The sequence below is a fragment of the Neofelis nebulosa genome, chromosome 7 (assembly GCF_028018385.1).
Source record: "Neofelis nebulosa isolate mNeoNeb1 chromosome 7, mNeoNeb1.pri, whole genome shotgun sequence".
NCBI classification, from domain to species: Eukaryota; Metazoa; Chordata; class Mammalia; order Carnivora; family Felidae; genus Neofelis; species Neofelis nebulosa.
Window position 1 is genome coordinate 147,549,605 of NC_080788.1, and position 23,245 is coordinate 147,572,849.

The 23,245-nt window shown below is 62.0% G+C and overlaps 1 long non-coding RNA gene across 1 annotated transcript; it reads right to left on the reverse strand.

Annotated features, from left to right (window-relative positions):
* Positions 1 to 5,279, reverse strand: LOC131517840 (uncharacterized). The gene is made up of 3 exons (XR_009264863.1): positions 4,883 to 5,279; positions 4,407 to 4,534; positions 1 to 2,959 (listed from the first exon to the last, which is right to left on the reverse strand). It is a non-coding gene; the product is annotated as an uncharacterized LOC131517840 (long non-coding RNA).
* Positions 5,280 to 23,245: the final 17,966 nt, after the last annotated feature.

The following is a 23,245-nucleotide window of genomic DNA, read 5'->3' on the forward strand; positions in this document are numbered from 1 at the left end:
ACGCTGGGCCTGGAGTCCACGCAGGACTGGGCGCAGGGCGCACCTCAGCCTCCCAGAAACACCCGCCTGGGGCCTGGCCACTGCCCACGAGCACCACGCGCCTCCCGGGGCTCCACCCCCGGCGGGTGGGGCCGCGGCTCGGGGTGGCCTGGGAGGTGGGGCCTCAGCAGGGCCACAGCCCCCATCGGGCCGGGTGTGCCGGGGATGGCGGGGGCCGGGCCGGGCCTCCGCGGAGGGGTCCGTGTCTTCCGGGGCTCCCCTGCGGCCCCGCTGATGGGTCCAGGTATGACACAGCTCCAACCTGCACCACCATCGGCTCTGGGCCCTGGTGGCCGGGTCAGGGACGGCGGCCGGTTCCAGTTAGGTCCGCTGAGCCCTCCACCCCCACCGCTGGTAGGGCCTCTTCCGGGGCACGGACTCCGGCCCAGCGAAGGGTGTGCGTGTGTGGGACGAAGGTCTCAGCCCCTCACGGGGCTGCCGAGAGGCAGGGGTGAGCTCACCTGGCCGAGGGGCCGGGGGCCTATTCCCGAGGGCCGACTGCCTTCCAGGTGGGGGGAAGGGGGCCGTAGCCACCTGACGGTGCCCCCGGGGGTCACTGGCTCCTGACTCCTGCTGGGAAGGTCCCCCACGGAACCCGGCAGGACTCTACGCGTTGCATCGGGGCCACCTCATTCACACCGTCTCACCAGAAGCGGAAGTCATTCACCATTTCGAGTAGGTCCTATTGTCTCAGATTGAATCTCAGAAGGTAGGGAAGGTGGGCAGGACGACTCTCTCCCACCTGCTCCGGCTCTCGGGGTGTCTGGTCAGGGCGGTCTGCACCCCCAGCCGAGGGACTCAAGGGTGTCTATTCTCCTCCCGAGTCCTAAAGTCCTTATAATGAAAAGGAGGCAGGCTGACGAGCCCTCGAGGAACCACCACCTGGATTCAACAGATGTGAAGACCTCGGACGGGCTTCGTCTAGAAGCGTCCACGCGTCTGAGTGGAACGCAGGCCCCCGACTCAGCCCCTGGGACACTGGCGCGTCCACCTCCGGCCCCCCCCAGTGCACGCGGCCACCTCGACTCTCACCCGTGCTCTGTGCCTCCCCGGTTGCCCCCACGTGGTCTGACAGCGGGTCCCTCGAGCCAGGGTCCGCGCGAGGGTGGAGCACCCCTGCCCGTGTCTGCTGGGCCCCTCCCACCCCCGCCGCCCATAGGGTCGATGGTTTAAAGTGACCCGGCGGTTGGATCTGCTCGCTTGGGTCCTTCTGGTGTCATTTACCGTGTTCTTCTGTCACCTGTTTCCCAAACTAGGAAGGGGGTTCTCCCGCCTGGTTTGGGGCAGTTTGGCGTTTCTGGCGGCCGCACCTCTGGAGAGCGTGTGGTAACACAAGAGGCTCACCGCCTCCCCTCCCCTCCTCACCGCCTCCCCTCCCCTTCCTCACTCACCCTGGGAGCCTTAGCGTCACTCGGAGTCCCGCCAAGGCAACATTTCACCTGCTTTGCTAAGTGCTGATTTTGCACTTCCGTGACGCTTCCACACGTATCCGCTGGCCAGCGTGTGTGGGAGGCACCGTCACCCCGCATGTTCCTCTGGCGAAGCTCTCCAGAGGTGGCTGAGCACTCAGAGTCTCTCTCTCTCTCATTAAGGACTCATCGGTCTGCTCGAATGTGGGAAATTATAGGTATCACAAAACCTACAGTTCTGACCGCCTCTCCGTGTATGCCTCAGTGGCATTAAGTACATCCACACTGGCCACCGCCACCACCGCCTCCAGGACACGCCCAAGGTCCCAGGCTGAAGCCCTGTCCCTGTGAAACACAAACAGCCCTTCCCTGGCCGGCATCACTCTGCTGTCCGTGTCCGCGAAGCTGGCCACTCTGGGGACCTTCTATTTGTGGCTCAGACAGGCTTTGTCCCCCTGTGACGGGTGCGTGTCACTCGGCGTAGCGTCCTCAGGGCTCACCCGTGCCGGAGCAGGTGTCGGGACGCCCAGCGTGCGGGTGGACCGTACCTCGAGTGTCCGTTCCCGTGTCGAAAAACGCTGGGCTGCTGTCGCCAGCCGGCTGCTGGGGCCTGGGGGACGAGGCTCACGGGTCTCCGGATCTCCAGCGTGTCTCCATGAGGCACGGTCATCGTTCTGAAAGATGCCAAACTTGCCCCAAACCCGAGCAGTTGCCCACGCTGCCTCTGTGGGGTTGATCGTACGGTTTGTCTCCCTAGACCCGCCCTCGAGGTGCACTTTCTCCGTCGGCTGCCCACGCCACGTGCCTGGCACAAACCCTCCCTTGTCGTGGGCGTGGGTCTCTCCGCGGACGCCTGGTCCTGTTTGCTGGGATGGTCAGTTTCTGCTGCTCCGAATGGTCCTTCCAGCCTCCCTGACTCCTCGCGTCTCCCCACCCTCCCGTGGCTCTGCCGCCTTCGGCGGTCGTGACGGAGGAGGGGAAGGCAGGGGGCTGCGGGGGCTTCCTCCTAAAAGGACAGGAGTTCCCCCAGACGCGGCTCGGAAGAGAGTGGCCCTGAGAGGGAGGAGGCGGGGGAGCAACGGGGCTTCCGAGAGGGGCCATCTCAAGAGCTCAGTGATTTTGAAACCCTCGTTGCCACCGGGCCACACGCTGAGCGTGAACCATAAACCCTCCTTCAGCCCAGGACAGGCTGCCCCCACCCGCACGGATAAACACGCTCAACACACAGGGGTTTTCTCTCTTGGAGCTGACACGGAAGCGTCCACAGCCTTGGGAAGCTGGTGTCTGATCTCGTGGTCAAAGGTGGCTGCTTGAGCTCCGGCCTTCACAGCTGTATTTCATGCATCAGGAAGGAGGACCCTGGAGGATGGTGGAGCCCCCCGCCTGTAAGGAGGCGTCCCAGACTTCCGGCCCAGTCCTTCCAGCCCTGCGTCCTGGGGAATGCGGTGCTGTGGCCACGCCTGGCTGCAGGGGAGACTGGAAGGCGTGATCTCTGCTGTGTCTGCCGATGCCTAAGAGAGAGGGGGACAGACGCTGCCTCGGGCACACGCGGTCTTCTCTTCGACCCGGCGAGGTCGGGGGGTGTGCACTCGTTAGGCCCTGGGATGAAAGTGGACCAGAAGGGGTCGAGCTGGGAAAAGCACGGAGGAGCCTAGGGACCAGACGAGCTGGGGAGAGGGGCGTCCGGGGGAGGCCCCCGGGGCGTGATGGACAAGGGGAGGCCCCCGCGACCCCTCCGCGGTCCAGCCTCCGGAAGCAGGATGGGCATGGCTCCTGGCCTCTGTGCGCACCGACAGAGGTCCGCCCTTCCGGGGGGAGGTAGTGATGCCGAATAGCCTCGTTGCTCAGCCCGGAGTCTCCGAGGGCCACCAGCTATTCAGCAGGAAGTATCAAGTGTCACTTTGGGTGATATTTTGGGGGTGCACACACGGTCGCCTCTACCTGCTGGGGACGCAGAGGATCCCAGAGCCCTGCAGAGGGAGTCACAGCCACACCGGACCCTGCTCTTGTGACCAGCCGTCGGCCCTGTCTGTCCGCCTGTCTCTTCAGTCCGCGAGCCCCACGGGCCGCGGGTCGGCACCCCATCCACTCTGGTGCCCCCGAGCCCACCGTGCCCTGAGCGTCCTCCCCGTCAGTGGGAACCAGTCTCAAAAGATTATGCGTGGGTGCAGCCTCCTGACGTCAGAGCTGCTGCCGGGTGGGCGGAGGAGGACGCCCACCCTCGGATTATGGGCGTTTGGGGCACCACAAAGGGTCCCTTGCCCCCAAGAAAACCTGTTCCAGGGGGTCGCAGACCAAGTGGCAAACAAACAATACGCATCAGAAGAGAGCGGAGGTCTTCACGTCCTGGGTGCTGTCGGGGTCGGGGCACGGCAGGGGACCGTGGGCCCTCGCTGCGGGACGGCCACCCGCTTGGCGGGACAGAGGCGACCGGCGCACCCGCGAGCTGCGTGTGAAGGTGCAGAACCAGGCCGTTCAGGGAGGACTGTGCCGGAGGGCGCCGCGCCGCCCCGGGACACCAAAGGACCTAAGAATCCCCCCAACGCACCGGGAGGCCCCCGCCTGCTGTCCCTCCCCTGGCCACTCCAGGAAGCGCTGTCCAGGTGGCCAGGTGGTGAGGCTCACAGAGCACCGTGCATCAGCGTCCGCCTTCTTCTCCGGCTCGTTCCTCCAGTCCCCACACTGCCGAGGTCGGCCCCAGACGGGAGACAAAAACCTGGTCCTTCCCACCGGATTCCTCCTGCCTCTGGAGACCCCCGGCCACCATCGCCCCCTTGCAGCACGTCTAGGCCAGGGCCTCCCCGGTGGTCCCCAGGCAGGACGATGTCTCACCCAAGGGGACATTCTTGGTTTCACAACTGGGGCGGGACGCTCCTAACGTCTGGGGCTGGGGGGCCATGGGTGACGCTACACGTCCCCTAATGCACAGAACACCCCTCCCCCACCACAAAGAATTACCTGGCCCCAAACGTTGGCAGTGATGGCGCTTCCAGAGAGCCTGCCAGCCTGTGGGCACCAGGGGAGGGCTGGGAACCGCTCTGCCCCCGTCCCCATGAGGAGGGCGGGCTGGGCACACAGGCCGCCTGCTGCAGAGAGGAGGCCCCTAGCCCTCAGCGCTGCCCCCCGCCGAACCATCCCCCCCCCCATTCAGGGCAGCTTGCCTGGGAGCCTGGATGAGACCCTGTCCCCTGCCGCCCCCCCCACCTTCCTGCCCCCCCCCCCGCCCCGGCCCGTGGCATCTGGGACCCGGAGCCTTCCTCCCGCCTGCACCCTCTGCAATACAGAGAAAAGCAGAAGTGCCCTCCGGCGGGGAATGCCAGGGGTGGGGTGGGGTGGGGGCTGCGGCTAGCCCCCCCCCACCCCCACAGCTGGCTGACACCTCCTAGAGAGCAACCCCTGCAAACACACTGCTGACATCTGACACTACGACTCACACAGGAAGCAATTTGGTTTCCTCTGCAGGGCCCCTAGCCAGCCTCAGGTCTCAGCAGTCTGGTAACGCCCAGTGTGTGTGTGGGGGGGGGTGGAATGGTGGGGAGGGGGCCCAGGATGCCAGGCCCAGGTGCTTACAGAGCCCCTGCCCTGTGCACCACCTTGCGAAGCTTCTGGAGACCAGGCGGGTCTTCCGGGAGCCCACAGCCCGCGGAGGGGCCCCCCTGACGTCAGCGGGCGCCAGAGAGAGGCCGCTGTGGCCACCCCAGGAGTGCGACCAGAAGCATTGCAGAAGGACTTGGGGCCTGGAAGGGCGTCAGGGCAGAGGGACAGGGACAGTGAGGCTGGGTGGGGTGAGTGCCCGCTGGGCCTGCAGGGTCTCCCGGGGCGGGGGGGGGGGGGGGGTTGGTGGCGAGGGGCCGAGAGCTCCGTCACACGCTGCCCTGCCTCTTCAGGGTGAGGGCAGAGCCAGAGGGTGGCATCCAGGCCTGCGGCCCCAGCACCAGGAGACAGAAGAGCAGGGGTGGGGACCCACTGGATACGGGCAGGAGGGGAGGTGGAGGCAGGAGCTGGGCATTGCCCAGTGGACAGCTAGGCCGGGGGGCGCGGAGGGCTGCCCAGAGGAGACCCGGGGCCTCAGGGCACTACTGGTCAGCTGCCTGTGGTGAGGTGGGGCCAGGCCAGAGGGCGGGGGTGCAGGGGTGCGGCTGGCCCACTGCAGAGGTTATGCTGGGGGGGGGGGCGGGGGGAAGGGGGCTGCGCGTGAAGCTCTGACGGGCTCCCTGGGGGCAGCAGGGGCCGCTTCTCCCCCTCATAGAAAATTCAGGCCAGAGGCTGGCGCCGTGTCCACTTCCTGCCGCCCAGTGGGGAGGGGGACCAGGCCTCGGTCAAGCCTTCCACCCCAGCCCCGCCAGCACGCACCTGGAGACCAGGCCTTGCTCACCTTCACACGCATGCGTGGCTGCACACGTGTGCACACACAAACACACCACACACCCACCTGCACACCATTACGTGTGCAGGAAACGGCTCCTGGGGGGGGGGGTCACACGGCGGGGGGGGGGGGGTGAGGGCGGGGCCCGGGGGGCTGGGGGTGAGGTGTCACCTGCGAAGCCCTCAGCAGCCCCCGGGGGGAGGGGGACGTCTGGAGCCCCTGAGCCCAGAAGCAGGGCTGGGGACTGCGAGCTGGGAGGCTGGCCTCCAGCCTCACCTGTCTGCTCCTGGGCCTGCCCCCCCCCCGCCCCCGCCCCCTGTCAATTTTCTCCACCACTGGGGGTCCCTCGAGACTCCACGGGCATTTCCCAGTCCCTGAACTTGGGACATTACTCACGTCGTCCGTAATTTCTTTCCGCTGTGCAAATCTGTGGTCTCCTTGGATACCTTAACTCCTAAGTATTTCATTCTTTTTGATGTTATCGAAGAGGAAATTGATTTCGCAACTTCCCTTCCGGGAGGTCGCCACGAGCGCCGGAAATGCAGCGGGACCCCCGCGCCGCCTTTGTGTCGGGCTCCTTCGCCGGCTGCGCTTATTGGAACAGGCTTCTCGTGACACCTGGAGGGTTTTCTACGCGTGGGACCCCGTCATCGGCAAACAGTCTTCCTTCCTCCTGCCAGGTTGGATGCCTTTCGGGTGGGTTCGCTGGGACGCCCACGCGGCTTGTGTCTGCACAGAGAGCCCCCTCGTCCTGCTTTACCTGTGTGACCCCCGCTCAGCAAACTAACATCCCGGCCTCAACCCGCGCGCGAGAAGCCACCCCAGCGCCACCGAAAATGTTCCTTTCTTGCTGGAGGTTGCACGCCACCCTGGGTGCCTCGGGGTCCCCCCGCCGTCCAGCCCCGAGGTTTTCCTGCAGCAGAGGTGATGGCACATTGTCCGCGGCCCCAGGCCGCACCTCAGAGCCTGGTCAGTGTGGTGGGGGTGGGGGTGGGGACAGGGGGAACAGGCCTCCGTCCAGGCTGCGGCCACAGCGGGGGGCGGGGCTCTCCTTGGCTCTTCTGCCTGCGGGAGCAGAGTGTGACCTGTCACGCGCAGGCAGGACCGCTGGCCCCGCGCTGGCTTCGGGGCTGCTGTGCTGCGACGCTCGCTGCCACCTCCACATCCGCACTTGCCAGACCCAAGCGTCCACACGGACGACTTTGAACCATCGTTTCCATGGACCTGCTGACCATAGGACTAGTCAAGCTTTTTCTTTCTATTTTTCTAGTAATTTGTCTGTCTCATCTATGTTTCCAGAAATGCTGACATACGCCTGTTTACAGTATTCTCCTGTTCACCCTTTCTTGGAAATGATTTTTTTTTTTTTTTTTGCATTTAAAAAATATTTAATTTACGAACAGTAGAAGTCACACCGGTATTCGGTCCCATGGGTCTTAAGAGAGGCACACTGCTGTGTCCCCGCCACAGGGGAACCACACGGAACAGGGGCACCCCCCAAGCCCCCTCGGCCTGCAGCCCCTTGTGAGTCGGTGCTTACGCCCCACTCCCAACCCCTGGCAACCGCTGGTCTATTTCCCCCTCTCTCTGCTCCTGCCTTTTCCAGAACATCACGAACAGAATTGTACAGCCTGTGAAGCCGGCGTGTTTCCCACCAAAAACGCGTGAAGATCCGTCCGTGGTTTGCAGGTGAGTAGCCCCCTCCTTCTCGGGCCTGGATGGCATTTATCTCACGGACGGACCAGTGTGTTATCCATTTGCCCGTGGTTTTTCCCGTCTTTCGTGGTTATAAAGGAAGCTGCTGTAGAGGATGCGTGATCGTGAGTTTTCATTTCTCTCGAGCGAGCTGGGCACGGGGTTCCGGAGTCGTCCCACGGGGACCACGGCGGCTGCACCACCCACACCCCTGCACATCTTCAGCCCTCGCGGCCACTGCGTGCGGGGGCGTCCTAGGTCCTAGCTGGCGGCCCTGGGACCGCTCAGTGGCTTTCATTTGCATTTGCCTAATGACCCGCAATGGGGAACGGCTCCCGTGCTCACGGCCTCCTTCCTGCCACGCACCTTCCTCGGCACCCCGCTCACGTCTGCGGCCCATTTTTAAATTGGGTCGTTTCTTCACTGTTGAGCCCTGAGAGCTCTTCACACGTTCTGCATACGTGTCCTTTACCTGACTTACGTTTGCGGACACTTCCTGCCTGTCTGTGGCTTATCAATACTGCATCTCATTCATTGGTGCCTTTTCTGACCCTTCTGGTTGCTTCTGTCGCTGGCCTCTTCCATTGGGTTGTTTGACTTTTCAAATAACTAACTTTTGTCTTCATTGACCTCTATTGCAGCTTTGTTCGCTATTTCATGGACCTCCAATCTTACTATTTTTTAATAATGTTTTTAATGTTTATTTTTTATTTTTAAGAGAGACAGGGCAGGGGAGGGGCAGAGAGAGAGGGAGACACAGAATCCGAAGCAGGCTCCAGGCTCCAAGCTGTCAGCACAGAGCCCCATGCGGGACTCGAACCCACGAACCACGAGATCGTGACCCGAGCCGAAGTCGGACACTCAACTGCCTGAGCCACCCAGGCACCCGTCCAATCTTACTTTTATCTCTGGTTCCCTCTCTCTCTCTCTCTCTCTCTCTCTCTCACACACACACACACACACACACACACACACACACACACTTTGAGAGAGGCTGCACAAGCTGGGAAGAGGGAAGAGAGAGAGAGAATCCCAAGCAGACTCCGTGCTTAGTGCAGAACCTGACTAGTGCAGAGACTGACGTGGGGGCCCCACCCTGCAACCCCGGGATCACGACCTGAGCCAAAATCAAGCGTTGGACGCTCAACTGACTGAGCCACCCAGGCACGCCTTCATCTCTGGTTTTCAACTTTCTTTGGGCTTCTTCTATTTTTCCCCCCAACATTTTTTTATTTCATTTACAAAATTGGGGATAGCTTACGCACGGTATGGTTCACCCTGCCCAGGATGTGGTTCCAACTTTTGACAAATGCATGCGTTTGGGTAAGTGCTGGCCCCACAGATTAAAACGTCTCCGTCATGCCCCGAATTGCCTCAAGCCCCTTTGCAGCCGCTGCCTCCCCCGGGCCGTCTGCTTGGCTTGCAGAGGTGGGGGCCCAGCTTGCAAATCCTGAGGCTTCCTCCCCGCCCAATGCAGGCTTTGTGCTGGCTCCCCGGAGGGGCCGCCCTACCGCTCTCCCCTCTGCAGACGCACTGTCACCTTACCACGCAGTTCTGGGTCTTTTAAATTTCTCATTACAATCTCTTCTTTAGCTTGTGGGCTATGCAGCAGTCCGAGTGTATGTGTTACAGTGCACATCTATAAAACTTTCCCCAACGCTGGACTGTACTTTCAAACACTCAGCACACTTAAAAGAATCACACACTGAGAGCCCCTATGCTCACTCTTAACACCCTGTAGTTCGGACCTTGCTCTACCCCTGTGCTCTCACACACCCCTCCGTCCACACTTCCTCCATCCACCTGTTGGGGAGGAAAAAGTGTCCTCTACCCTTCAAAGTTTCTTCCAGCTGGTCTACAAATAAAATTGACATGAGACAGATTAAAAAGACAGAAGAAAAACAAATTAATTTTGTATGTACAGGAACCACCGTCTCTTTTCTGGTCTGGAATTTGTACCCAAGAAGACGCAATGCAGGCCTTGGGGGGGGTGGGTGGGTGCAGGGAGGAGGTGGCCATGGGCAACAGCCATCTGTAGCAGCCCCAAGGATCCAACCGCAGGATCTTTCTCTTGGCTTCCCAGTCACCAGGGCACAGGGCCTGGAAGGTGCTCTCAGTTGAAGCCAGTCCCCCACGATAAGATAAGAAGTGGGGGTCACAGGAGAAGGGAGAGGTGGAGTGAATGGATAGAGAGATGGCCAGGTGGAAGGACGAGGGGATGGGTGGGTGGTTGACAGATAGATGGTTAGATGGAGGGGGGAATACAAGGGAGATGGTTGGATGGAGGGAGGGAGGGATGGTTGGATCTGAAGGCATTCAGGCCAAGCGTCCCCAGACTGTGCCATTTTGGCGTGAGAACTGTTTTGAGCCGAAGGCAATCAAGACCCTGTGGCCTCAGGAGGAACTTCTGGTCCTTTCTTAAATACCTAGAAGAATCTAAAGTGGGAGCCTTTCCCAGAACAAGAGTGGTCATCAGAGAGAAAGTTTACGTGACCCATCCGCGTGGCAGGGCAAGCATCTAATTAGCAACTGTCTGCTCTCCTTGTTGTCACCCTGGGAACTGCCCTCCTCCTCTTAGAAACCCAGGCCCCTGTCCCATTACTTAGCTCCAGATGGCGTCGATGCCCATTTGCCTTCTGTCTTAGAACCTCTGGTGCCCCGGCGAATGGGAAACCGAGAGAAAGGTCCTGCGGTTGGATCCTTGGGGCTGCTACAGATGGCTGTGGCCCATGGCCACCTCCTCCCCGCACCCACCCCGCCCCGGGCCTGCATTGCCTCTTCTTGGGTACAAATTCCAGACCAGAAAAGGGACAGGGGTCTCCGACATTCCAAAGGCTCAGAGGTTGCTTTCTAGGTGCCGGGCCAGACCCTTCTTTGGGATGGGCAGGGTGTGGACCACCCGGGCCCGCTGAGTTAACCGTTCACTGCACAGGCTCAGGAAAGGGTTCTTGGACACCGAAGCCGAGCCCTGTGGGGTGAGTGGAGGGAAGAGCTGAGGAAAAAGACAGAGGTGTCGACGGACACGGGGCGCGAGTGAGGTGGGCAGGAGAGGGGCAGGCGGGCGGGGCCTGGCCACTGAAGGGAGTGCGTGTTCTGTGAAAGTGTAGATTCAGGTTTGGATACACCTGCCTCAGCTGCTCCATGTAAGTATCATTCCAACCCACCCAGGGGTCTCTGGCAACTTTTCCAGCCATCAAGCGGTTGTACATTTCTCAGGACGGAGAGGACGTTACCGTGGGCACCCAGCCCAGGGCCTGGGTCCTCGTGGCTCGACTTGGGGGGACGGGTCACCTGCTTCCTGATCACGCTCATTAAACCGTGAGCGGCAGCCACACCATGCGGCTTTCAGGGGCCACAGCAGTCACTTGAGCCCAAAGTCTGGGTTGGCAAGCAGGGCACAGAGGGGCCAGGGGCAGCCTGGGGCTCCCTGGGGACACAGACCTGCCCCATCCCTCGCTCCCCACATCCCCACAGCTGCCACACTTTGCCGTGAGACAGTGAGGGCCCACATCCCTGCACCCCACCTGGCCCTGACTACCCCCAAGAACACCAGCGGAAGAGGAGAAGAGGGGCCGGCAGTGGCTAGTATCTAAGACCCCCCTGGCCTTTCTCTTCTCCCTTTTTTTTTTTAAATTTTTTATGCTTATTTATTTTTGACGGAGAGAGAGAGAGACAGAGCACGAGCAGGGGAGGGGCAGAGAGAGAGGGAGACACAGAATCTGAAACAGGCTCCAGGCTCTGAGCTGTCAGCACAGAGCCCGACGCGGGGCTCGAACCCACGGACCGTGAGATCATGACCTGAGCCGAAGTCGGACGCTTAACCGACTGAGCCACCCAGGTGCCCCCTTTCCCCTCTCCTTTGACCCCTAATTCTGCCCCCACGTCCAGAGGAGGGACGCCGCTGGCAGCCTGAAGCTGGAAAGCCCCCTGACTCCCGTCATGACCTCATACTCCTTCTGAGTGGTGGCAGGAACCCAGGCAGTGCCGTGGCTGGAAGAGGGGAGTCCAACCCCACCCCTCCTCCCTCCACGGAGCTGGCCTGGTCGGGCAGGCGTCTGGGCGGGGGTGGGGGGGGGTCTCCCGGCACAAGGCTGGCAACATCCGGGGGCGGGGCGGAGGGGGGAGAAGCCCCCACTGGGCACAGTGCCCCGGGGCTGGCTCTGTGGCTGAGCTTTGATGTGGGGTGAGGGGGTTACTGCTGACAGCTGGGCTCCCTCACCCCCACCCAGGCTGCCCACGGACAGCGAACCACTAATGACTCAGGCCCTGCCACCTGCTGGAAAGTCAGCTGGAAAGTTTTTTTTCGTGATTCAGGGAATCCCCCGCTTACCGTTACCTTCAGATAGAAAGGCTACCAGATCCTTCTCCCCTGCGATTGACATTTCCCCAAACCATACACCAGGGAGGGGTGCTGAGGTCAGGGTCAGCGGGCCGAGGCACAGAGGTCTGGCCCTCAGTGCCCCTCCTGTGCTCTCTCTGACCTGTGCAGCGCCTCTGACCCCCAGATCCCTCCACCCCACCTCCTGGCTAAGTGCTTAGTCTATGGGGAGCCTGGCCCACATTCCTGCCCAGCCACAGTGCCTGGGAAGGGAGACACGACGTGGCACCCCCACCTGTGAGTGGCCAGGCCCTGGTGGGAGATGTGCCCTCGCGGCGGCCCAGCCCCCATGGCTGGGCCCCGATCAAAAGACCCCCAGGCTCGGGTCAGGAGCCTCTAGTCCCAGAGACACTCTCCTGTGTCAGCCACTCCCCAGCTAAGCCCAGGGCTCACCTCCCCCTCCTCCAGCTCGGGCGGGGCTCAGCCCTCCCGCTGCAGGGACCCCCTTTCTCCTAGGAACCGGGAGGAACAGGCGCCTGGGACTTCCCCGGCCCCGTCCTGGGCCCAGCTGCAGCCACAACGCGCTCTGCCCCGCCGCTTGCTGGCGGCTGCCCGCACTGCGCCTCCGGGCACGGCTCCGGGGTCGCTCCCGGCCGCGCGCGCGGGCTCACCCCGACCCCCGGCCCGGCGCCCGCGCTCAGGGCTCGCTTCTCCGGCCAGGGCCGCCCGCGTCCCCCCACCGGCTCCTGGGGGCTCCTCGGGACCCCTCCGCTGCTCCGACTCCCTCGCCTCCAGCCCCTGCTCCCGCCAGATGCACTGCACACCCGGGGCCTCGGTTTCCCCAGCAGGAAAGGAGCGCGCAGAGCCCAGAGGTACGGGGAGTGCGGGTGGACAGGAGGGGGCATCTGCCCTAGGGGAGCAGAGGGGTCCCGGAGCTCCCCGCGCCCTGCGCATTCAGAGATTCCGCGCTCCCTCGGCTCACCCCTCCCGGACTGCTCCCCCTCGCTGCAGCCCCCACACCCCACAGCCCTGCCCCAACCGCCCCAGCCCTCCTGCCCGAAGCTGCCCAGACTCCTGGCTTGCCCGGGGGCTTCCTGGTGCCCACCCCCCGCCCTCCCCCCACCCAAGCCGGCCTGAGCGCGCCGGGGCCTGTCGTGGCCGCTGGCTGAGCTCTGCTGGGGCGGGGAAGGGCGGGCGGGGGGAGGGGGGCTCGAGGACTGGCCCGGGAGGGCTGGCCGCGCCCTGGTTCCCAGGCGGCACCCCTGGGGGGCACGCACGGCGCCCGCCGCCTTGTCTTATTGGCACAGTAGCTCGGGTAGAGCGGCCGCTGTTCCGTTTTCCAGATGCGGAAATCGAGGCACAACTGGGTTCGCTCTCACGCTCCAGACGCCGCCCCCCAACGCACGCGGGGATTCGCCCAAGCGGGCGGGCGTTTGCGACCCCGGGGATGGCCACCGAGCCCCAGGGTCTCCTCCCGCGACCCGCAGGGCAGGGCCTGCCCCGAAGGTGGTGAGAATTCGTGGCACCCCTGCGGGCGCCCGGGCCTCCCTCCCGGGGAAACGGCGAGCGCTCCGGCTCGGGCGGAGACCCGCTCCTGCCGGGGCTGCTCTGGGGGTGCAGGGGCGGGCCCCCAACCCCGCCCTAAGCCCTGGGGCCACGCCGCCCCCTCGGAATCCAGCGCTCCGCGCCAAACCGCCGTCTGGGGCCGTGAGGGCGAAGCCGAGCGCGCTGACACACGCGCCTGGAAGTCCCGGGGTGGGGGGGGGGGGAGCCGGCGGCCCCCGTGGCGCGGGCGGGGTGGGCACCGACCCCTCCCCCCAGGGCCCTGCATCCCAGACACCTGGCCGAAAAGTCTGTGCCTCTATTTCCCCATTGTGCAAAGGGCGTTACTTCCACCAAAGCCTTGCGGGGGCGGGGGGGGGGGGACCCGCTGGAGCTGGGGAGAGGTGCCTGGTGCCCGCTCAGGAAGCGAGTTCTTGTTACAGTTACGGAGAGAAAGGAAGCACTCAGCGTCCAAAGCCACCGAGCTCCTGCCCTCCCCTCCCCCCAACCCCCCACCCCCACCCCCGGTGTTCAGGCTTGGGGAGGCTCACACTCGTGCGTGGGGTGCGCGTGTCATGCACGCGCGTTCTCGTGAGTGTGAAGGTGCTGGTGTGAACGCGTGCTCACCTCTGTGCACGTGTCTGCCCTCGGGTGTGTGTGCGTGTACGTACGCGTGCACACGCACACGGGCACTTCTGCCAAGCCCACTCCTTAGGTGGGGAGTTGCATAAGCATTTCTCATGCGCCAGCCCCTGGAGGCGCTGGCCCCTCGGGCTTGCCCAGCCTCCCCACACACACACCCTCACCATGAGCACATTCTCATCCGGGGTCCAGGGAAGTAGGAGGCACCCGGTTCCAGGGGGAGGCAGGCTTGAGCCCCAAGCACAGATGTTCACCCAAGGGGTCCCAGCTGCCAACAGGGCCCAGGAAGGAGGGCCAACCCCGCATTGTCCCCAGGAAGCTTACTGGCTACAGGACAGGTGGGGGCACTCAGGATTGAGGGTCTGGGGAGGAAGTCCCACGCTTGGGAGCTGGGGATGTGGGGGTGTATGGGGGGGGACGCTCGCTGCGGAGGCCAGAGGGTGCACAGAGCCCCTTCCCCAGGGGATGCTGGAAAGTCGGGAGCCTCTCCCCAGAGCTGCTTCTCAGCCTCCTCCTGTCCCTGCCATGACACCTGCCCCCACCCCGGCCGGTGCCTCACCACCCTCACAGTGATGGTAGCTTAAGGAGCAAGGGCCACAAGGCAAGATACGAGCCAAGACTTGTCCCTTTGCCCTGGGCCCAGAGACTGGGCAGGAATTGCCCCCTCCCCCAGCCTGAACCCTAACTCAGCCCCCTGCCCAGAGCCAGAGAGGCCCCATGGACTTGCCTCGCCCACCCTGTGCCCGTGTGACCTCCACCCCGCATGGCTCCTCTCTGCCTCCCTACCCCTACGCTGGGGGTGCTGGGCCGATGACCCTGCCTCCCACCCACCCTAGCCTCGTCCTTCTTGCCCCAGATTCCTCAGTGTTCGACCGTCATGGCCCACTGGCTCTGACCAGGAGGGGCAGCGCAGGGCCGGTGGCTGGACCCCAGGCTGGGACGAACAGGGCACAAGGGTAGACTGGGAGCCCCACAGGAGGCTCCCCATTCATTCATTCATTTAGCAAAGTCCCATCCACACACTGACGGACCGTGGGCCTCCCAGGCCAGTGCTTCGGTAGGTGCCACGGAGGACGGGAAAGGGTGGGCCTCGGAGGGAGGAGGGGTAGGGGGGGGCCTCGGAGGGAGGAGGGGTAGGGGGAGGCCTCCCAAGGCCACCTGGTACTAAGGTCTGGAGAGGGGTCAATGTCCCGATCTCCTGAAGGCCCCGAGGGCTGGCCTTCACCTCCCCCAGCCTGGTGGCCTGGAGGCCTCAGACTGACCACACCCCACATCTGAGCGCCCCTGGGGCCCTTGGGTCATCTGCCGGGAGCCTCGCCAGCTCCCATAGCTGGGGCTGCCCTCCTCTCGAGTTCGGACCCTGCCCCAGGCCCTGTTTCCCCTGCAACCACCCTGGGATGAGTCCGTCGGGCCTTCAGCTGCCCACAGGATCTGCTCCAAGCTCCTGACCTGGTGTTTGCAGCCTGCCCTGCGGACGCCCCAGGGGGAGTGACACTGTCCCCGGGCCCTCCGTCTGTAGCATTCGCGAGCCCCCAGGGACGCCGCTCCAGCCCAGGAGCCCCTGTGCCCTGTGGCCCCCCCACAGCCCCTCTCCCCCAGGCCCACTCCTTCCCCTCCCTCCTCCTTCTCAACCTGTGCCATCATCACCAAGGACAGAGGACGGGTGGCTTCATACCATCAGTGGCCACCAGGGGGCGCTTGCTTCAGGTGCAGCGTTAGAGGGCATCAGGACCCCTGAGCTGGGGGCTGGGCTGGGACTGGGAGCAGAGGAGAGGCTCCTGGAGAGCTCTGCCGGGTGGTCACTGCGAGCCTACTTCCCAGGCGAGGAGACTGAGGCCGGAGAAGGGGCGCGACCCACCTGGCTCTCGGGAGCCTAAGGTCTGCGTCTTCAAGGTTTCACCGAGCCCGCCTTGAATCTGCCGCGTCGCCACTACCTTGCTGTGTGACTCTGGGAAAGTCGCCTGACCTCTCTGGGCCTATTTCTTCACCTGTGAGGTGGGGGTGGAAGGTGGGAAGGGCCGACCCCCGACCCCCCGGGCAGAGGGTGACGCCTGGCTGGTCTGTGCCCTTGGGGGTCAGGGCTCCACCCCCACCCGGCACAGCGTGTCTCTGCGGCCGTGGCCTTGCCCTGTGGGGTCCACAGGCACTTCAGCTCTGGCCAGCCGTGCACTGACCCCTCCCCACCCCCCCAGGCAGCTCTGGGGCTGCAGCCAGACAGGCAAGGCCGCCTTCCTGCCAGAGAGCAAGTTGCCGCAGGCTGTGTGTGGACGTGTGTGTGCACGTGTGAGTGTGCCAGCATCCTGTGCTCCGCGTGATGACGCCTGCAGGGGACGGCCCCCTCCCCCGAGATGCTCTCCCTGCCCCTGTGGGCCCAGAGGGCTCGGTGGGAGTCAGGGCTGGGTCTCCCCCAGGTAGCGAGGGCGACTGCCCCCCGCCCCTCCAGCTGCCCGGCAGCAGAGAGTCCCCACCCTCCCCAGGAACCCCCACCTCCTGGCAAGGTGGACCCCTCGCCGGTCCTGCCGAGGCCCTTGAGGGAGGGCGCAAGGGGCAAAGGCCACAGCCCGGTGGCGGAGGGCGCCGCCTACCTGGGAGCCGGCGGAGGCCTGGTTCCCACGCTCTGTGGTGCCAGTCTTGGCGCTCCTGCCCTGCCCCGCCCTTGCCTCGTGGCCACCAGGGCACCCGGCATGTGGCTGTGGATTCCGTCCCCTGGGGCCACGGATTCCTGTCTCAGTGGGCGAGGGCGGAGGACGGCTTTCCGCCCTTTGATCCCTGCCAGCTCCAGGGAGCCGGGCGCGCCGGGCCTTGCCAGCCAGGCCACAGGGGAAGCCGGGGGGGGGGGGGGGGGGGCCCAGGCGGGTGCCCCGGGACTTTCCTGATTCCCCTCTTCCCAGCTGGGTGGCGGTCCTGGCCCCTCACCTGTGGGCCCGGGTCTGTTCCCCACCCGCAGCCTGTCAGTGCCGCAGCGCTCTGCCCCTCCCCCAGCCTGCCCCGACCCCGGCCTTGACTCTTCCCTACCTGCCAGGCCGTCCTCTGATCACCTCCCACCTCCACGTCCCCTCTTGAGACCCCTGGGGCGCCTCGTGTTGGTCAGGGCTTTGGACCACCCAGTACCAGGAGGGGCCCCGGGACATCCGGGGCCTCATCCCTGATGGCAGGGGAGCCAGCCCCGAAGAAGACCACAGGCTTCCCCTCTGCTGTGCTTGCTTCCCGACTGGAATAGCTTCCCTGAGCCTGTGACAACGGCCCATTCACTCCGTGCACTCCACGTCACTGCCGCTGAGCACCCCTGACTCTGGAACGAGGGGCCGTCCTCTGAGCGCCTGTGAGAGAGCGGAGGCTCAAAGCCCCAAGCAGGTTGGGTCTCATCAGGGGCTCCTGAGGGGCAGAGGCCCCAGCAGGATGGCCAGGCTCCGTCCTAGGTCTGCTCACCTGCCGGATGGAAGTCGCCAGCTGGCATCCCCCCTCCCCCAGACGCCTGTCTGGGACCCGCTCCATCCACCCCTTGCTGCTGGGAGAAGGGACCCCAGCAGGGCACCACCTGCGGAAAGGGGGGCGCCCAGGCGCCCCGAGCCCGAGCAGCCTGGCCCTTGGGGAACCTTCCCGCCCACGTCTGGGCCCTGCGTGTGTCTCAGCGGGACTCAGGCTCTGTTCTACTGCCCACCTGGTCAGGCCTTGCTCCCAGGCCCTGCCAGAGACCTGGGGTGTACTTTCCCAATGGGGTGCCTTCCCCTGGGGATGTGGGAGAGGGGCAGAGCCGGGCCAGGTCCTCAGGTCTACAAACGGGGAGTGCTTCCTGGAGGAGGGGGCAAGGCACGGTCCCCTGGGTGCAGGCGCGCGTTCGTTCTTGGCAAAGCCTCCGCCCGAGTGGAAGAATGGAGTGTGGCAGGACCCACGGGGTGTCCAGAGCCTTCCACGCGCCCGGGGCGGGGCGGGCGGCCGAACGCGCCTCCGTGCCCGGCTTCCTGAGCGTGTCGCTGCGGGCCCGGCGGCCGCCCCCGGCCCGCGCCCCGCCCCGGCCCCTCGCGCATTCCTGCATTCCTGGCGGGGCAGGGAGCTGCGGGAGGGGTCTGCGGGCCGGAGGGGGGCGGGCCGACGGACGGCCCCGGGGAAGGGGTGAAGCCATCCCGGAGCACCCCCCCCCCACACACACACACCCAGGGCGGTGGCCTGGGCGCGCTGGGGGGTGGGACCTGCGGTGCGGGGGCGGGCTCGGGGAGGGGGGAGGTGGGGTGAGCGGGGAGGGCCCGAGAGCGGAGGCGGGGGTGAGGCGGCCCGCGTGGTCAGGGAAGCAGGTTGGCGCGGGGCGCGGCGGGGCCTGGGGCGGGAGGTGAGAGCGGGGGCCGGGGGCTCGCGACGCTGTGTCGTCGGACCCGCCGACCTTCACCGCTCAGCCCCGCCTCCGGGCCCCTGTTAATTCATTTAACACCTAGCTGCGCCCCCGGGTCCGCTGGGAGCCGCGCCCCTCCTGCCTTCGAGGGCCGTGACTCTCGCGGAGGTCGCGGAGGGCTGGGGAGAGCGGGACGGATCCGGGGCCCTGGGGGAAAGTGAGGGGCCCCCCAGGGACGGCTGGGCCTGGGGGTGGGCTGGAGGGCCGGCTGGGCCGCAGGCCGGTCCTCTTTGCCCCAGGCGGGTCCTCACTCCTAGGCCCGGCTCACCTGGGCAGGAAGTGCTCCGAGGGCAGGGGGAGTCTGGTGGGTCTTAAAAGGCACAGGCCGGGGCTCCCAGGAGCAAACAGATCAGTAGGAAAGGTGCCCCGCCCCCTGCGCAGAATGTAACTGTGGTCGTCAGCATGGAGGAGGCTGGGCTCCAACGCGGTCCTGAGGGAAGTGGGGAGCCACAGAGGTGTTTGAGCAGGGGGGACTGACATCGTCAAGTGTGAGTTTTAGGAAGACCAGCCCAACAGACATGGAGAGGGTGTGGTGTACAGGGTCGTAGAATAATCCATCTTTCAGGTTGGACCAGTTTCTACTGAATAAATCTCCTATTGTTGGGTATTAAGGTGGCTTCCAGATAATTCTGCAGTGAAAATCACTGTCCATCACTGTTTGAATTTTGAGTCATCGAGACAGATTTCTAGAGGTGAGTAAGGACTCAGTGATCTTCCGCTGCGGCTGACAAAGCTGTGCCAGCCTGACACTCTACTAACGGGACCCCTGGAGGCACACAGCTTCCTCCGGCCTCTCCCCAGCCTCTTCTGTCGCTGGGACCTGGCACCCTCCTGGGTGACCTCGTGGAGCCCCCAGTATGTGCCGGGGACTCCTGACCCCCCATGGGAGCACCACCCAGCCTCGGGACTCTCTCAGTATCCTATCCACAGGCCCCATCACTCAGCACCCCCTTCACTCCGTCCCCCTCCTCACCTGCCCCCTCCCCTTTCTGCTCCCCGAAACCCCCTCCATTTTGGTTACCCGCCAAGAGACATCTGACAGTCTGCTTTAAAGCCGGCAGTAGCTCCCCAGAACCCCCAGATCAGACTCGAGTTCCCGTGGAGCCCCTGCTCAGCAGCGCCCCCTCCGATGCCCACCCTTCCCTTCCCCGGCCAGAGCTCAGGCGTGGCCTCTTGTGCCAAGCCCGTCAGGCCGCTGCCCTCCTCTGCCTCCTTCCATGCTCACACATCCCTGGCATGCTCCACACCTTCTCCCTGCCCCCAGCCCAGGCTGCATCCGAATCACCGAGAAACCCTCTGGCCTCCCCAGGGCCTGCCGCGTCTGCACGTCCCGTGTCTGAGCCCAGGGCAGAGGGAGAGCCTTCACCAAAGTCCACGGAATGGGACCCTTGGCCAGGGCCGGGCCCTTGGCTGGGCGCAGCACCCCAGAGAGTTTTCGTGACTGGCTGGGTGTCATGCATTAACTCCAGGGTCCACCCCCTGGCCTGCCTGCTCCAAATGCCCCTGGGAGTTCAAGCCCCCACCCCACCCCCGCTCTTTAGGCTCAGGGAGGAGCTGACTCTGGTTCTTCTGCAGGGTCAGCCCCAGGTCCCCCAAACCCACCACCACCACACACACACACACACACACACACACACACAAGCTCGGCTGAGCCAGGCCGTGGGTGGGCATGCTCCAGCACGCCCTGGCATTCCTCACAGGCTGAGAAGAACCCAGGCAGGCCTGGTCACCACCCGGATGTCTCTCTCAGGAGTTCAAGCCATGAAGAGCTGAGCAGAGAATGCCAACACGGCCCGCTGACCCGTGACCAGCCATGTGGGGTAGAGGGGCCAGGGCCTCTTGTTCCTGGAGAGGCCAGTATGGGAGTGGCATCCTTAGGAAAGGCCAGGTCCCAGCACCCATGGAGGCTGGTGCTGGGGTCCAGGGCAACTCCATCCAGCTGTGGGCCAGCGGGGATCAAAGACAGACCCAGAGGGACCATGACGCTAGCAGAGCAGAGACCTGCTCCACTGCTCAGAGCCCCCACAGGCCTCCAAACCCACAAGAGTGCGGGTGCTAGACCTGGCAAGCATGGGCCTCACAGCCTGGCCCCACCCACAAATGTGGCAGAAAGATGGCGTTTATTCCAGTCTCCTGTTAAGGCCTGGAAGGATAGTTCAAGTTTTGGGGGTTTTTAGGGGCATTCCCTCCATAAAGGACTTGTGGGTTCCAAATTAATTCCGGAATAGCAATAGCTATTGCTATTTTTTTTTTTTAGATTTTATTTTAAGTAATCTCCACATCCAACTCAGGGCTTGAACTCATAACCCCGAGATCAAGAGTCTCGTGCTCTACTGACTGAGCCAGCCAGGTACCCCTATACATATATTTTTTAAGTAACATCTTTCCTGTTTCTGTTTTTCCAGTGACTTAGGGGAACACTGCTTATTGTTTTTTATCAAAGCGACCCTGTTGAACTCAGAATAGTACTAGTAGTTAATCTGTTGGTTATTTTGGCATTTCAGTGTGAGTTATCATGTTATCTGAAAATACATGACATTGTAATTTGGTCTCCCTCCATCTAGTTCCTAAATTGCTGATTTCTTTTTCTTGTCTTATCACGTTGGACATCCAGAATAACACTGAACAGAAATTGTAAGAATAAACACGCTTATGTTATGTGTAATGTGTTTCTGTTACATTTGCCAGGTTTGGCTGTGACAACACTTGCACATTAGGGAAATTCCCTCTGGTTCTTATTTTCTAAGTTTCTTGTTGTTGTTGTTGTTGTTGTTGTTTTTAATAATGAGTATGCATTAAACTTTGTCAAATACTTTAATCTGCATCAATGTAAGAATGATCTGACTGTCCTTCTTTAACCTGGTGAATTGCTGTGTTAAATCTTCTAATTTGAACTACGCCTACATTCCTGATAATAAAGTTTGTGTGACCTTAACACACCGTTGGATTTTAGTTAGCTAATACTTTAAGGTTTTTTTTTGAGATTTTAAAAATGTTTACTTTGAGAGAGAGAGAGCACGCACGACTAGGGGAGGGACAAAGAGACGGAGACAGAGGATCCAAAGTGGGCTCTGCACTGACAGCAGAGAGTTCAATGCAAGGGTCCAACTCACAAATGGCAAGATCACGACTTGGGCCAAAGACAGACCCTTAACCGACTGAGCCACCCAGGTGCCCCAATACTTTAAGATTCTTTTTTTAATTTTTTTTTTAACGTTTATTTATTTTTGAGACAGAGAGAGACAGAGCATGAACAGGGGAGGGGCAGAGAGAGAGGGAGACACAGAATCTGAAACAGGCTCCAGGCTCTGAGCTGTCAGCACAGAGCCCGACGCGGGGCTCGAACTCACGGACCGTGAGATCATGACCTGAGCCAAAGTCGGGCGCTTAACCGACCAAGCCACCCAGGCGCCCCAAGATTTTTAAAACTGGTGTAGAATTCAGTGATCGAGTGCTTCCTAGACTATCTCTATACTAGCTTCATAACATGGGTTGGACCGCTTTTCTCTCTTTCTCTTTTTCTGGAACACTTATATGTCATATGGGTTACCTGTCCCCAAGGATTTGGTGGATTTCATCTGTGGTACCCGCAGGGTGGGGGCTTTGGGAGGCGTGTGCGTGCTGGTGGGGAGGTTTGGCTATTATTGTGATTGTTAAATGATTATTAGACTCTTGTGGCTTTCTATTTCTTCTGGTCCCAATTTCAGTATTTTAAATTTTCTATAACTCCGGGTTTTCAGATTTATTGGTGTGTACTCTTTACAAAATGTTTCTTACAGGGGTGCCTGGGGGACTGACTCCTGATTTTGGCATAGGTCATGACCTCACGGTTCATGGGATCGTGCCCACGTCGGGCTCTGTGCAGACAGCTCAGAGCCTGGAGCCTGCTTCACGTTCTGTGTCTCCCTCTCTCTCTGCCCTCATCCACTCACACCCTGTCTCTGTCTCTCAAAAAATAAATAAATGTTAAAAAAAATAAAAAACAATAACTCTCATACAGCTATAGTCAATTCTCCCTTTTGTCCTACATTTTGTTTTTTCTTTTGTTATTTGCCATCAGTCTTGAAGCCAGCTTTGACTTCCTCACTATTTCCTTTCTGTTTTTGTCTTTGTTCCATCGTAGTCTGTATCTTTATTATTTCCTTTCTTCTTTATTTCTAACAAAGCTATACAGTTGTTTCTAATACTATTTAAACGTGTCCCACAAATTTTACATTGAAGCTCCTTTATTCTTAAATTCTACGCATTTGGGGATTTACTTTATGAATTTCTCTCCAACCCAATCACTACCGAGCACTTTAAAAAAAAGTTTCTGAATGTGGCTTTTTAAAAATTTTTTTTTAAGGTTTATTAATTGTTCAGAGACAGAGACAGAGTGTGAGCAGGGGAGGGGCAGAGAGAGAGGGAGACGCAGAGACTAAAGCAGGCTCCAGGGTCTGAGCTGTCAGCACAGAGCCCGACGCGGGGCTCGAACCCACGGACCGCGAGATCGTGACCTGAGCCGAAGTCGGACACTTAACTGACGGAGCCACCCGGGCGCCCCTTGAATGTGGCATTTTTAAAGCCATGGTTTGGTTACTGGTGTCTTGTTTTGAAAATTATATTGTTCTTGGTTTCTTGCATAGGTAGTAAATACGCCCGGTGTTAGATCCGCGGGATAGAGTCGGCCCCCGCTGCCCTGCTCCAGACTTGTCCCCTCCCAGAGCCGACCAGCCCCACAACCTCTAATGCGTTCTTCTGAAGACACCCTCGGTACGACCAACACGGCAACACTTTCTCTGCCTTGTCTCCCTGCCCTTGTCTGTCACACAGTCCCCAGCCTTGGTTGGTGGCCATACCGCCCAGGC